Below are 8,125 nucleotides of genomic sequence, written 5' to 3' on the forward strand. Positions count from 1 at the left end.
TAACTTGAAAAATATAAGATCAATATGTTTAAAACTCTCTGAACAGATGTCACCCACCCAACAGCGACTACTAGGAAAACATGTAATTTTTTTTCCTACCCTCTCCCTCTTACATGCAACCTGAGATCATATTCAATACCCAAGGGTCAATGGCCCATAATTTTATTTTTTTATTCATTCATGGGATGTGGGTGTCGCTGGCTAGGCCAACATGTATTGCCCATCCCTAATTTCCCTTGCGAACGTGGTGGTGAGCAGCCTTCTTGAATTGCTGCAGCATACCACAAGGATCTAGATATATACATGATGAAAGCAAAATACAGTAAATGCTGGAAATCTGAAATAAAAACAGAAAATGTTGGAAATACGCAGCAGGTCTGACAGTCTCTTTTCTTGGTATAGTTTATGAAGCCAGGCAGCACATCCCCCTTCATCTTCAGGAATCTCTTCCGATGGGATTTGTCAAACATACAGATCTGCATAGTTTTTCCCCCCATGTAAAGTTCCTAGCAATATTGGGTTTTCACCATTTAGGAAATTGACTGTAGCATCACTGTGGTGAAGTGGAATACCTTTAAGAGAATGCAAGTGGACTAACCTTGTGACAGTACTGACCAATCATTGTACAGCGCGGGCTACTGGTTACCTGTAAGTCTGGAGCTGGAGGTGGTTGTGGCAGCACGTAAGGATTTAGTGCTCTGCCTTTTGTTGCAATATTCTTGATAGTGAGCATCAACTAACAAGTGTATATGAAGGCATGCAATTCGAGTTTACTTGACTAGTGAACTCAGAATCAAGACAGAAAACTGATGACGAGGATGAAAATAGCAAAATTATAAGACCCTGAGTGAGAATCCACAAGATGTGTGAGCAAAACATTAGAAAGAGAATCTGTACTTAAGTTGTAAAATAGGCGGCAATCAGAGCAGGAAGCAGTGCTGCAGTTTATATTTGAAAAAGAAGAGAAAAAAACAACCCTGCAGAATTGTGATCATGGAGATCCTGCCGAAACTCAAAAAGAGCATGAAACCCAGCACAGTAAAGCCGACAGCTGCAGAGAGGGAGTTAAAAAAAAAAACAGTGACTTCTCTTAAAGCGGCAATACATTTAAAGTGGTACATACAAGAAAAATGGCTATGGGCAGGAAATTATAAGAGAGAGGGCAATGCTGAGGAAAGCAAAACGAATTGATCGATGGCAGTCAAGAAAGCCACGGTAAGCCAAACAACTGAATTCGTCATTAACTGGGAAGCCATTGGAAGTGAAGTTCCCTTGCAGTTGTTTAAGATGCCGCAGTTTGAGCGTGTTGATCCATGCGACCCCATTTCAGATGACTGGCATCAGTATGTCAAAAGCCTAGTGTTCTTTTTTATCGCGAACGACAGGGGGAGCAAAAGAGGGTGATTCTTTTGTCCGTGTGCAGAAGCAAAATGCATGGGCTGATCCACAGCCTCACGTCACCTAATGCCCCAACTCAAAGACTTTCAACGAGTTAATAAATATTGTACAAAACCACCTGAGACCACAGCCCTCAGTTACTATGCAGTACTCCAAGTTCGATTCAAGGAATAGGCTTCCAGGGAAGACAATAGCTGACTATGTTGCTGTTTTAAAGGCACTAACTGAACATTGTGAATTCAGAACGTCCAGTCGTGATATGTTGAGAGACTGGCTGATATGCGAGATTGGAGATGATACTATTCAAAGGCATTTGCTAGCCAAAGCTATTCTAGATTTCAATAAGGCATTAGAATTAGCCGCAGCCATGGAGAGTGCTGTTAGAAATTTGGAAGCTGTAAGAGATACACAAATTGGTGCCTTCTATCCGGTAGGGAGGGATGGACTGGCAACAAAAGGTGGAAAAACATCGGACCCCACAGAAAGGTGGAAAATGCCACCTATGTACAGATCAGTAAAGAACAACAGTACTACAGTGAAAATCCACAAAATGAATGAGAGAAATGCATCCAGGTATATGGTGGGCGATCGACAGTTCAAACAAGTTGAATGTTGTTTCTGCCACCGCTATGGTGACATAATGTGGCACTGCAGAGGTAGGCTGAGACAGCATTTTAAAGACAAAGGGAGAAATCATGAAAAATGTCTCATGGAAGAACCAGAAGAAATAGAATCAGACATCCATTCATTATATAACCTGAAATTGGGTTGAACCGAGCCAATCCAAGTAATCATTATAGTCAATGGACAACCCATTAAGATGGAAGTTGATGCAGGAGCATCGATGTCCATCATTGCAGAACATACATTCAGATACTTGAATAAAGGAATCCATCCTTTAAAATTGGAAGTTTTGGACACTAAACTGAAAGCTTACACGGGTGAAGAAATAAGACCAAAAGGGGTATGTCAAGTCAAGGTGCAGTCTTGAGGAACAGTCTGCAAAATTACCCCTATTTCTATTGTCAGGCAGGGAACCGAGTCTCCCTGGAAGGAACTGGCAGGGAGAGATAAACCTTGAGGGCCTGCTAAGTTCCCAATTGGAAACCAGAAGTGCTACTGCAGAAAAATATGAGTGTGCTTAGACCCAACGGGAGAAGCCCGTAGAAGTGTTACACCAGGACAGAGTTCAAGCTGAAGTTAGCATCCTTCGAAAAGGAAAGGAAAACCTATTAAAGGACTTTCGTACACTATAAAATTCAATCAGCTCCCAATTTGTGCCACTGAAAAGATATGAAAAAGAGAAGGAAGAGTTAAACCTGTCTTTGGTCGAGTTAAGGAATGAATTGGCTGAGAAGGGGCAACAATATGAGATTCCCTAGGAAACTATTAATGAGAATAGGAAAGAATTGAAAGAGCTGAAGCAGCAGCTGTGTAAAAGCCCTGAAGTTTTAAAACTAGAAGGCCCTGAGTTCTCAGAAGAGCTGTTGGAAAACCCAACTATTGAGCTCATGCATGTTCAGCTCACACCTGAGTCATTATAGTCAATTTCAGCCAATAGTGAAATTAAAGAGATGACTGAGATATGGATCAGTGCGACCAAGAAAAGGACATGCAGGAAGATAAGGGGCAATTATTGACAATCCTTGAAAAGAAAACAACTTTTTTCCTTTTCCTCTTTCTCCTCCCTTCACATCTCATGCAGCTCCCTACTGTGTTGCTTTGTGCTTCTTGCCCTTTATCTGTTTCAGCTTGGAGGGAGGGTCAGCAGGATTGAACATGACTGCACCCAGAAGATGATGAAATCATCCACTGAGGAACCTAGAGGACAACTGTCCCCTGAAAAGGAAGTCTCGGAAAAACTTGCTAAGGTTGTTGAACTGCAGCGCTCAACTCACCTGAGAAAGCTTCCTGAGAGAATTGATTTGTAAATAGCTATTAGTGTAAATACTTCATATGTTATTAAGTTTGTCAACTGTACTTTTTAAGTAGAGGGGGAGGGATGTGATAAAGTGGAGTACCATTACCTTTAAGAGAATGCAAATGGACTAACCATGTGACAGTACTGACCAATCACTGTACAGCACGGCCTACTGGTTAACTTTCAGTCTGGAGTTGGAGGTAGTTGTGGGAGGGAGTATGTAAGGATTTAGTGCTCTGCTTTCTGTTGCAATAATCAATCACAGTTTGTTCTTATGTCAGTCTCTCTCCATTATTGATTGCGAGCATCAACTAACAAGTGTACATGAAGGTGTGCAATTCGAGTTCGCTTGACTTGTGAACTCATAGACTCAAGATATAAAAATCAAAGACAGCTGGAACTGCATTCCTTAGACATTGCGTGGTGAGTGCAAAGCCTTTTGTTCGAGGGAGTAGGTGATACTTTAGCTTGGGTAAGCCTTTTGCTTCAGCCACCTGCATGCTGAACTGGTGTTTTTTCTCTGTAAATCGTGTTCCTTCACAGTGAGTCAGAAACCAAAAGATTTCAGGGTAATCTGTAGATTAAGCAAATTCTGGACTACATTTTTGTGATTTTCAGTCCACTGTTGCTGGCAAAATACTATCTCCAGAAAATACCACATCCAATCAATCAGAGGAACATAAACCAGCTCCTTTTTTGCTAGTACTTTTGAACTCCTCAAAAGACCGAATCTTTCACAGAAGTCCCATCCACAAAGGAAATCAATCTCACAGTTATGATTGAGAATAACTATAGCATTCTCTTTACTGTATTTAATGTAATTCTTTTGGTCAGTATAAAGGGTACATTCTGTGCATGACCACCATTCCAGCAACACACCAATCTGCAGTTGATTCACCTGTAGAGTTGCCTGTTGATCAGCCGTATTATCAGTGTGCACAGCTGAAGGAAGTTGATGATGAGCCCAGTCACTACAAAGATGTAACATATAAGAAGGTGGCTGATGAACTGAGATTTCAAAGCCTCCAATATGTCCATCAATGTCCAGAGTTCATTAAGAAAATCTTTATCTACATCTTGTTAATTCATCCAAATGTGTTGAGTATTCTGCTGACTCATTTCTTTCCAAGTCTTCCACTGCCTTGACATTGACAATGATTCCAGAAATTTATTTGGTCCTGTTGCTGGAATATAGTTAGTTGGCCAGATGTCTTGGTTCCCAATACACCATCAGCAGACAGTCAGCCTCTTGGTTCTCCACTAAAAGGGCGACCGAAAATAATTTCCCTGCTTGCCACATCTTCTGTTTTGACAAGTTATTATCTTGCTTCTCTCCATTGCTGGCTTATGTTCCTCTGATTGGTTGGAAGTGTTATTTTCTGGGCATACTATTTTGCAAGTGACAGTGGACTGAAGATTGCAAAAACATAGTCCAGAGTTTGCTTAATAGTTGGAAAATTTTGGGTTAGAATATACGTATATACTATGTATCTAAAGTTAGCTTGAAATAGGTGAAGGAGTGGATTAGCTTTTAATTTCATTTTGTTTAAAGTTCATTTTAACTGGAAATTGCTCAAGGTCTCACTGTCATGGAAACCAGGCTAGCGAAAATATTTTCTTAGATAAGGTTGACTAGTTTGAATAAAAAGCCATGGTTGAAAGAGCTAACACGTGGTATAAAGTTGTGCGAGGTTTTTCATTTAACTTTGACTATAAGATGCTTGCTTGAAATACAAGTATCCAGTAATATGTGAGAACATACACACCTGACCGCGATAAACAATAGTCTGGTTCACCGGCCTGATGAGGGATAAAAACAGCTGCACTCAATGATCATTGTGAATGCTTGTTAGGAAGCCTCATGAACCGGCCTAGGCATAAATTGCTGATAGTGAAATGAATAAAACCTTTTGGAAGTTAGTGTGGTACCAGAGATGGAATGAATGGGAGGTTTGGACCAGTTAGGTCAGACAGCTTAAGAGATGATACAGAAAAGATGAGGTAAGAATATGGCCAGAGCACGAGCGAAGGTCAAAAGAATAATGACTGCTGATTGACATCAAAAGGTGAGACGTTTAAGCCAAAGTTTAGACAAAGAACTTGACGCTCCATAGATTGTTTTGCAATAAAGTAAATCTTCATAGGTCCAAAAAGCCTCATCGATAATCCAACCAGGCATCCAGTCCTGCTAGGGTATAAAGTAAGAGACTGTGGGAGGGTTGATAGTAGTAGGTGATGAACAAGGATTCTGAAGGAAGACTCCAGTCAACCTTCCTGAGGGGTTTCAGAAGAAACTTAGAGCACTTAGAAGAGAAGTAAGTGATGAGACAAGTAACCATTTGTGCATGTCAGTCATCCTATCTCATCTGGACCAGTACTTGCTACTTTTCATGGTGGTATGTTTTTTCTGTACAACTAGTAATGTTATATCATGCCTTGAACTCTGATTAAAACTCAACATCCCACCATGTTGGTTGCAGTGGAATCCTGATTGACTGACTGATTGATTGGATAGTGATAACTCTCAACTAACTTTCTAAGTAACTCAGACTATCCTTCAAAGATTAAAATGTGATCATTTTCAAAACTAAATCTCTCATGACTTTTCTCAGAGTGAGGCACCCAAACTGTGGCCTCTGAAGTATGACGGGCAGAATGTGCACTAGATGCTAGATCAGTTAGAATTGGTATGGAATTAAAAGCAACCATTTAACCCATGAAGCCCACACCTGCCACTTAGCATCTTCAATGTACATCCCTGTATACTTTAACCTATAAATTAAATATCTTCAAGTAAATATTCTGCTTCTGATCTCTAAAGATAATTGAGCAAGACTTTTGTATATTTATTCACCTCACAACTCAACTATTCAACCCTTACTAAAAAGGAGAAAAATAGAATAACTTTAACAATTAACTCACTGCTTGATATTCCTAACAAAGACAACAGATGTAAAACTGGATGGATAGGAGGAAGGATGAATGGTTGGACAGGTGGAGGGAGGAAAAGGACGGATGGATGAACGGACAGACTTCCTTTATGCAAAGTGTATGTTGTAGATGACAAACGTACAATCAAACTCAAAACCTAATGAACGTTGTCCTCCACAATGCCATAAATTTCTGAAACTTTCATTATCTTTAATGGAAAATCTGACCCATTTGTGAGGATTGAACTATGAATTACTCATTTGGGGCTATCTAATTTCGATACTAATATAATTATTTGAGGGAATGTGTTTATTGAAATGAGTCAACAGGTAAAAGAAATAGCAGCATTATACAGGGGATGTGCTTTTTCATTTCCTGGATGAATGCAGAGAGCAGTTTAATTTTTTAATGTGAGGAGCAGCCAGTAAAATGGAACATTTTGTGAAATGTAATTCCAGTATATCATAAAGAAACAGACAAATTTTGTTTCCACGTAAGTTCCCCAGTGCTGAATCTTATCAGATGATGTAACAGGCTATTTTGAAATTGAGGCAATTTTATCATATTATGAGATGTGCGGATGATAACATGGTGGTTCCATTACTAGACTAATAATCCAAAGGGCTGGACGAATGATTTGGAGTCATAAGTTCAAATCCCACTGTAGTAGCTGGAGAATTTAAATTCAGTTAATTAAATTAGAATAAAACGCTAATATCAGGACTGGTGGCCTTGAAACTATCAGATTGTCATAAAAAGCCATCTGGTTCACAAATGCCCTTTTAGGAAGGATGATGTGGCCTATATGTGACTCCAGAATCACAGCAAGGTGGTTGTTTCTTCACTGTCCTCTGCCATGGCCTAGCAAGCCATCTGGTTGTCTCTAGGGCAACTAGAGATGGGCAATAAATGCTGGTCTTGCTAATGACGCTCACATCCCCTCTGAATGATTTGAAAAGAGGAAGTGTGCAGAGAGTAACAGGTCAGCAGTCAGCAGTCTGCAGTTATTGTCATGAAGATATTAATGTATATAATGTTATTGGAAATTATTTTAAATTGGACTTGTAGTAGGGTCTGTGTCTGTGAATGTGAGTGTGTGTGCCTTAATTGGATTAAAGCCAGCTAGTCTGAATGTTTTAATGTATAGTAGTTTTGAGATGTTAAACAGCATGGTAGAGGGTACATTTGCATTTTGTTGAATAAACTATTCAATGTCTGGGGGTGAAATCTTGCACCTAGCTAGGAGATACCAAGAAATATGTTTATATTACTAATAAAATTGGTACTATGAAATGGGTTGTATTGTTAGAAGAGGTGGAGTTCAAAGGGCCTAGTGATACAATGACAATTTGCATTCAAAGGGAAGGCTAGGTATATACAGAAAAGAGTTTTGTGTGTGTAAGTCAGAAGCATGTAAGATCTAAGCCGTCTGTAAGCCTACAAAGGAACCAAATTGAAAGGAACCTCATTTTGAATTCAAAAGATAAAATCTGCTTTGTCAGGTGTCTATTTATGTCTATGAGTTATTGTTGGCTTGGGGAAGATTTACTTGGGAGTGATTAATTTGGGGATTTATTTAATAGTTATTATGGTACTAATTTGTGGATAAGTGTATGTGTTTAATTTCTTAAATTAATAAATGCTTAGTTTAATTTATATAAAAAAAAACCTCTTGAGGCTTGGTAGTTTCATTTCTGAATTCAGAACTGCATCTCAACATACCAATTGAAAATATAGGTTATGACAGTTGTTTAAAGTTTCTCTCTGGGATTTTAAATAACTCAGCCTTTGCCAACTGCTGTGTAATAACATTATCCACAACTGAAGTGCATTGCTTAAAGTGGTTATGGAAAAGGAACAGACAAATGTGAAAAT

General features: G+C 39.3%; 1 pseudogene; it reads right to left on the reverse strand.

Annotated features, from left to right (window-relative positions):
- Positions 1-3,681: 3,681 nt before the first annotated feature.
- On the reverse strand, positions 3,682-4,357 carry LOC144689718 (1-acyl-sn-glycerol-3-phosphate acyltransferase delta pseudogene; annotated as a pseudogene).
- Between the last annotated feature and the right edge of the window lie 3,768 nt (positions 4,358-8,125).

Source organism: Cetorhinus maximus, chromosome 2 (genome assembly GCF_964194155.1).
Source record: "Cetorhinus maximus chromosome 2, sCetMax3.hap1.1, whole genome shotgun sequence".
Lineage (NCBI taxonomy): Eukaryota > Metazoa > Chordata > Chondrichthyes > Lamniformes > Cetorhinidae > Cetorhinus > Cetorhinus maximus.